Consider the following 8,112-nt stretch of genomic DNA (forward strand, 5'->3'; position numbering starts at 1 on the left):
TCTTTAAGCTGGTTTGGTCATTCAGCTTCAGATGTGGCAGCTGTGAACTGCTGGTCCCTTTAGAAGTAGAGAATGTTGTGTCCACTTCCACTCCAGAATTCCCATTACTGTTTCCTTATTATCCCTTCACTTTGGTTCTGATCTGATCCATCCCAGAATGCATGAAACCAGCACTGAGTCATTTTGGCCTTTTCTGTCTGAGAGTTGTTCACCAAAGTGAGTGACCAAGTGTTTCCCTTCTCCTTGCTCCTGGGGTTGGCTGTGGACTTTCTTCCAAGGCTGTGGTTGCGGAAAGCTAGCTTAGTCCTCTATGAGAGCACAGAAGTTGATTCCTCTAAACTTTGTACAGTGTTTTGTAGAGGATGAGATGTGTGAGTGAAGTTCTCTTACAAGTGGTCATGGTGTTTCTTTATAAAGGCTCATCTCTAGCTTATTGTGTGTATTTTCTAAACATTTTAACTTCTAGCAGGTAGGACAGCTGTGACTATGGGAATGTTACATTTCAAGCCAATTGTGATGGTCTGCTACATTAATGGCCACTGTTGATCCATCCTTCTTGTATTTATGTTCTTGGCTGGTCTCTTCCCCTTCAAAGAAGGTTAGCTTGGTGACCCTTTTAACCCAATGAAATACAGTGAAATGGTGCCATGCAAATTCTGGGTCTAAGTCCTAAGAAAGCCTTAAATTTCCTGCTTTTGCTTTCTTGGGATCCCTGAGCTACCATGTAGAAATTCAGATTACATTGCTAAAGAGACCATATGGAGAAGACACATGGAGAGGCCTCATACAAAAGAAGGGGCCTTGAGATGACATGGAGAGGTTGAGAGAGAGAATCCTAGATATCCCAAAGTCTCCAGCTGAAGCCGGCCCCTAGCTAATTCACCAACTGAATGCAATCACAAGAATGCCTGCTAGTCAGATGAACAAAAGAACCATTCAGCTGAGCCTAGACTGTTAAACGCGTAAACATTCCACATGCTGCTAAATGCACAAGGGGGACAGAAGGGAAGCACTCACACACTGTAACTGGTATCCATATGATCTAGAGCACATGCCCCTGCAGACTGACCCTAGCTGAGCTCATTTCTCTCCTACTACCCAGTGGGCATATTTAAGCATGTTCCAAAGTCCAAATGTAAGACCAGAGGCCCAGAGAGAGACCAGGGTACACACTTTTACTTAAGGTTCCCCTTATGAGTTCTAGTTTCCTGTTTGAGCAGTTTACCCTGTGACTTCAATGTTCACCACACTAAAGGCCAGGAAAGCTCCCTATATTATTTCAAATCTGAGGGATGGAGTGAGGTGACATTTTGTTTCACCATCACCAGGGGTTGCCCCTCTTCTCCAGAGCGGATAGTCACTCCTAAAGATGACAGCACATGAGAGCTTCACAAAACCCTGGGCAATTTTGGAACTAGTGACTTCGTTGGCATAGTCATCAGCGCTGTTTGCTAAGGATTCTCGTTTTCCCATTTCTGGGCATAATCAAGGATTGCAGCCCCTTGTGGTCAGGTGGGCCATACACTGGAATGGAAGTGTGTGTTACTTCTGGGCTGGATTGTTTAAACGCAGATGCGAGACTATCCAAAGCTCTCTTGCTCTCGGCCCGAGTTGGCATTGGTGGCCACTTCATCAGTCAAGTTCCTGGGATCAGGTGATGTGGAGCAAAGCTTTCTTGCTGGCCCTCGGTAGAAGATGTAACAAGAACAAGAGTCATGTTTTGAACACTGATGCTTCGGTGTTTTAGTAATTGGAGCATAACCCAGCCTATCCTGATTGACCAATTTGCTGATATAAGAGAAAGCTCTTGCTACAGAAACCCTACTCTACCTTTATCTCTCATTTTTGTCTTTGTGAGTAGAGCTTTCCATGATGGAAAGCATATAGGCTTATCTTCCTGTTGTCTACTCTATTGAATTAGTTCTAAAATACAATACAAAGGCCAAAACATTTCAGTTAACATTTGGGGCTTTCCTGCATTTTGACCCAGTATTTTCTCCTATATGTCTTACTGTTGATGTTAAAAAACTCTAAACCCCAGCTAAGCTGGGCTATTCAGTTTGCCATACATGCCTATATTTATCTTCTTCTGTACTTAGCTTAGTGATTCAGAGCAGGTGCTTACAAGTCAGGCAAGTTAGGTCCGAATTGTGGCTTCAGCTCTCACTGAATAACCACGAGCAAGTCATTTAATCTTTCAGAGGCAATTTCTTCTTCTGTAAATGGGAGATATAATATCTTCCTTGCAGTATTAGGATGAGAATTAATGAGAAAATGTTTGAAGTATTTATCACAATATTTGACTCATAGTAGGCTCTCATAACCTGAAAGTTTAACTATGCTTTCATTCATTTCTTCTTGATGGAGTCACCTAGCAGTGACCCTAATTCAGTCCTTCAAGGACAGTTTAAAGGCTTTGTCATACTACCTGTGTGTTGCTATATCCAGCCCACAATTCTTTCTTCATTGGTATCATCTTTAATCTTCTGAGATCTGAAAATAATTATTGATACCTCTTCTAGGTCACAAATTATGACCTGACATTCACTTTAATATTTTGCGTACATGTCTCATCATGTATTAGACTTGAAATCTTCCTGAGGTTAGAATCCGTCAGTTTCTCAATTTTGTATGTCTCACAACATCCAATACTGGGCCTATAAACCACACCATGTAAGAATTTAATAACGATTTTTTTGAATTAATAATGAATGAAAATTCACCACATCTGTCTTGGGTTGCACCACGGCCACTTTTTCATTTTCCAGGTCTTTAGTTTCTACAGAATATTTTATTTATAGCAGGAAGGACAAGGTGAAACAGGCAAACTTTGGAACACCTTCTGAGCTAGGTATGTTCCAAACATTGACTAACCAAGTTTTCATTTTTAGCCCTTTGAGGCAAGTATTTGTTAAGCCATGCATCCAGGGCCACACAGGTGGTAACTAACAGAGCTGTTGTGTTGATGTCTAGTAGCCGTGCTGTTTTCATGATAGGATATTTATTTTTGCATTAGGCTTCGTAACAATTTTTATATTGTTATCAAGCCCTCAGGCCAACTTACTTACTATGCTGACTCTATTAAATGGTATGGAGACACTTAAATATGCAGTTCTTAAACACACTGCAATTTTTTCTTTCAGATCCGGAGACAGCTTTAGACATTGAGACAGGGATACTCTGGGTGACTGCTCATGGTGGGTCAATCCCTAATGAAGGGCAGCTGTCCTGACATGACCTTGAGGGTTCATTGGAAAATAGGTTGGATTTATACAAACTTTTTCCCAGGACCCTATAAAGCAACCTATAGGTTGAGTATAGTCTATAGAGGATCATTTCTTCTGTTGTCCAAGGTCCCAAAAAGAAAGTAAAACACTCATCTACATTTGATGAGATGGAGGACATTACTAAATTCTCGAGGAAAGGAGAAAGGGCGTTTCCACATGCATCACCTCCAAAATCAATACATCTCATGATAGCTAATGGCTGCCATTACAATTTGCTGAACAAATGGGATGAGAAAAGGCTGGGAAGTTGTGAGAGAGGGAGGGTTGGGAGGGGCAGTGCTGGCTTATTCCTTGGCCAGGAAGTGCTGTTCATTGATTTGGTACCCAGTCACCTGTTGTGCTCATCTCAGCCAAAATAAGGTCTAGCCAGGATGTTAATTGCAGAGGAATGCATTATTTTCTTTGGATCAAATCCAACCTGAACCTCTTAGACAAGGGCTTATGGCCCTAAGGCTGTGATATGATTCCAAATCATACCCTCAAACTTGCAAATGGTCTTTCCACTCCCATTTTGGCATTTACTCCTGCTTCATATTGTGGGTGGGCTCTTGTCAGTCCAAGCTTGACCTCAATTCTTGTACAAACTGGCAAATTTTCTTAACCATTGAAATTTCGAAGCCATGTATGAGAAAATTCTGAGGTAGAATTAATTTCTTATTTCTCTCTGTTTCTCATTACCTGATAGGTACTTTTCTATAGCAGTTTTTAAAAATTAAAATTATGGGTTAATTGCTTATGCAGTTTTCTCCCTCATCTGATTCCCCGAGAGACATGTATAAACACACATGTACATGTATCTATATTTGTGTGTGATATAAATGTATTCACACACATATGTGAATATGTATATCTGTTTATAAATATATAAACGAATATTTGTTGAATTACACTGAACTGTTGGAAAAACTTGCTCGTCTAATTTGTTCTACAGATTATTTCATCACCCAGGTATTAAGCCTAGTTCCCATTGGTTATTTTTTCTGATCCTCTCCCTCCTTCCATCCTCCATCCTCTGATAGGCCCCAGTGTGTGCTTTCCCCTCTTTGTGCCCATGCATTATCATCATTTAGCTCCCACTTATAAATGAGAACATGCGGTATTCGGTTTTCTGTCTTGGTGTTAGTTTGAAAAAGATAAGGACCTTCAGCTCCATTCATGTCCCTGCAAAGGACATGACCTCATTCCTTTCAATGGCTGCATGGTAGATATATATATATATATATATATATATATATATATATATATATATCACATATTCTTTATCAAGTCCATCACTGATGGGCATCGAGGTTGATTCTATGTCTCTGCTATTTCGAATAGTCTGCATGGATATATGTACTTCTATGACACTTCTAATACCTAAGGTGGTATCAGGAGATGGGGGCTTTGGGAGGTAATTAGGTCAAAAGGACAAAGGCCTCTTGATAGGATTAGTGTCCTTATAAAAGAGATTCTGCGTGACCTTACCGCTTCCAGCATGGAAGAACATAATGAGAAGGCACCGTTTATGAACTGGAAAGCAGGCCCTCACTAGACACCAAACCTGCTGATGCCTTAATCTTGGACTTCCCAGCCTCCAGAACAGAGAAATAAATTTCCGTTGTTCAAGGCTGGAACCATGGCTTATGCCTGTAACCTCAGCACTTTGGGAGGCCAAGGTGGGAAGACTGTTCAAGACCAGGAGTTAAAGAACAGCCCTAGTGATATAGCGAGTCTTCATCTCTACAAAAAAATCCAAAAAACAAAAAACAATTATCTGTTCATAAGCTACCTGGTTAAAGACTTGTAGCAGTCTAAACGGAGTAAGACAAAGGCAGATTAATTAATTACAGATGGGCAAAACATTACTTCCAAATTTTGAAATACTACCAGCTATAAGAATTTACACCCATGTAAACATACACATTTTACTCATTCATTCATTCATTTATTCATCATTCAGTAAATAGGTCGACTGTCAATGTGTTTATACATACTAAATATTTGGAATAGGAGTGGTTTGTGTGTTTGCATGAGTATGTGCATGCACTAGGAGATACAGATATTTCTTTGTTATCCTTGAGTCATGAACTTATTGCTTATTTGAGGGAATCCCAAATCTTGCTCTGGGCTTATCTCTGATTCTTTCATCCTCTGGTATTTTCCTAAGGAAGAACAAAAGCAGAGGCAAGATGGAAGGGGAAAACTGTGAATAAATGGTCTCAGAAAATCCACTCACATAGTTGAATGCTGCACTGAAGGTGCCGATTCGTTTGCAAAGTCAACTTCCATTTTTAGTTATATCTGCTCATACTCGGCCCCTGGAGGTGGTTGCCCTCTGTGCCTCCTAATCTATCCCCAGGCAAAGCTGACTGCACCAGGGAAAAACATGTGAACCAAGGCATAGTATTGTACAGGTTAAGGAAGAGACACACAGTACTTTTAATTTTCAATATCTGGAAGTCCTGTGGAGTTGGACCTTGGGTATTGGGTTGTGTCCTGACCAAAAGAGATAGCTAAGAGAGAATGGAGCTAATGCCACAGAGAAGCAGAGGTTAGTGAGACCAAAAGGCTTCTGAAAGACACAGTAGCTAAATCTCCAACTTCCTGCCTCTACCCCTGTGACATCTGTGTTGGTTTAAGTCTTGGGTTTTCTTTGAGGCCCGCTGTTAGATCTTCTCCTTGCCCCAGCAAACAAAAAAACACAAGTGCTTAAAAATGGCTTCAGTGCATTTCTTTTTCCCTCACGTGAAACTACTTTTGACCCGAATAAGCATTGACTCATCTCTTCTGCACTGAGGAAACCTGCAGGACATTTCTTTGGTTCAAGAATTATGAAGTTGGACTCATAATTAAGACTCTCTAGCCCAAGAATGATGGGGTTGGTTCCATGTTGTTATTGGTTCTAGGTGTCATCAGACTTCCACTTCTCTGTTGTAATAATGTTGACCCCCCCACAATCTTTACTTCCTTGTATCTGTGAGCACTGCAAAGTGATGCTTGACAATAACCCCAAGGAATAGATATAATGTTGAGATGGGTCAATCCCTTGAAGTTAGCTTGACCATTCCCAACATTATATCCTCTGATATAATGTTGATATAATCCATTATATCAGTGGATATAATGACATACAATGGTCAACATTATATGTCATTATATGCACTGATACAATGTTGAGATGGGTCAATATCGTGAAGTTAGCTTGACCCTTCCCAACATCATATCCATTTGAAACTCTGGTTTCGGTGTGGGCTAGGATATGCCAGTTTTGCTCCTTGGTTGCTGGAATGCTGCTGTGGAGTGGATGCATCTCAGTTATGCCCAGGGCTATGGTATTGAGTCGTTCCTCAAAGTCAGTGTAAACAACTGGGTAAACTAATACAAATAATTAAAATAGATTTGAATAGAAGGTTAAATGGAAGTCCTAGAAAAATCAGATGGCATGACCCTTCGTCTGTGGATGGGTTTGGGAGTTTCTCCAGCTTTTAAAGTACCTGCTGATGCACAGAAAGTAGAAAGGTTGTAGGGGATGGCCATCTGCCAGGGTGCCCTCAATGTTCTTATCTCTAAAGTTGGGTAACGGGAGCTGGATTAGATGTTCTGTAAAGCTTCTTTCAGCATTAGTATTTACTACAAGTGGAGACAGAGCCATCACAGCAGAGTCAACAGTTAAAGCATCCACAAAGAGGTATTTTTAAATGACACTTGAGCAAAGGGGCCAGTAAGTAATGATGAACAAGTGGCTTTTATGGGTTGAATAATGGGGGAATTCCGTTCATATTGTCAAAAATATCACTCTATCATTTCTTGCATGGATTTTCCAGCAAAATAAAATTTCCACAATAGGTGCAGCTGGGGTGGGCACCTGTTGGGAGAAATTAATATTAAAGATTGAGGGGGGGAAAAGAGTTTGGATTAAATGAAGCAATGAGTCTAAAGTTTTTAGCCCACAGCTTTTCATATGGAAGGTGCCTGGCCCAAGCAAATTCTTTCCTTTCTTCTTCCCCTTCTCTCCTATTTTTGATTTTCCAAGACTCTGCTTCCTAACAGCCATATAAGCTTACACTGGATGTTTTAACTTGTATCCTTAGGAAGTTAGTTGAACTTTTCCGTAGTTGAATTAGCTATAATCATTTCTAGTATCAAGAAAGGATAGTGGGAGAGGATAAAGAAATTTGGGGGGGGGTATAATTTAATGGACTCTCAGAAGCAAGACTCATTATGGATAAATGCTTATTGAATGACCACAGAAATGAAATACATGCACATACAGATATTTTGAGGATGAGATGAAACACAGTGGATAAAAAGAAAGTGAATGCTAGTTCAAGCTGGGATGAAGTAATACTATTTCTCATTTAATTAGGGAGGAGGATTCTAATAGCAGAATCAACTTCACTGTGTTATGTGCTTAAGAGGCCAGGAGAGACTTCAATAATATAATGTTTCAGGACAAGATAATGAAAAAGCATTTCATGACAATGATATCTTACCATATCATTCAGAAAATACATGATGGTAATTTTTGCTTTTCAGAGAATAATCTGTGTTTTTTACTGGGGGAAACCTATGTATAGCCTGGGACCCAGCTTTGAAGCCAACAGGATAAAATACAATGATGTGGGGAATGATACTGACTATTTCCTCTCCCTGGTGGCAGATAGCTTGATAACTTGCAGTCATTCATCTTCTGCAACAAAATTAAATTCTGTCTTTCTCGAGGAGTTAAGAACTCCACTTGTCAAGACCTGATAATTGTGGACTTGATTTTAATGTTTGCTGTTTGCTGGGATCCTATGTGGTGATGAATGCATGGGAACTCATGAAAACGCACATCGGCACA

The sequence above is a fragment of the Saimiri boliviensis genome, chromosome 15 (assembly GCF_048565385.1).
Source record: "Saimiri boliviensis isolate mSaiBol1 chromosome 15, mSaiBol1.pri, whole genome shotgun sequence".
Classification (NCBI taxonomy): Eukaryota; Metazoa; Chordata; class Mammalia; order Primates; family Cebidae; genus Saimiri; species Saimiri boliviensis.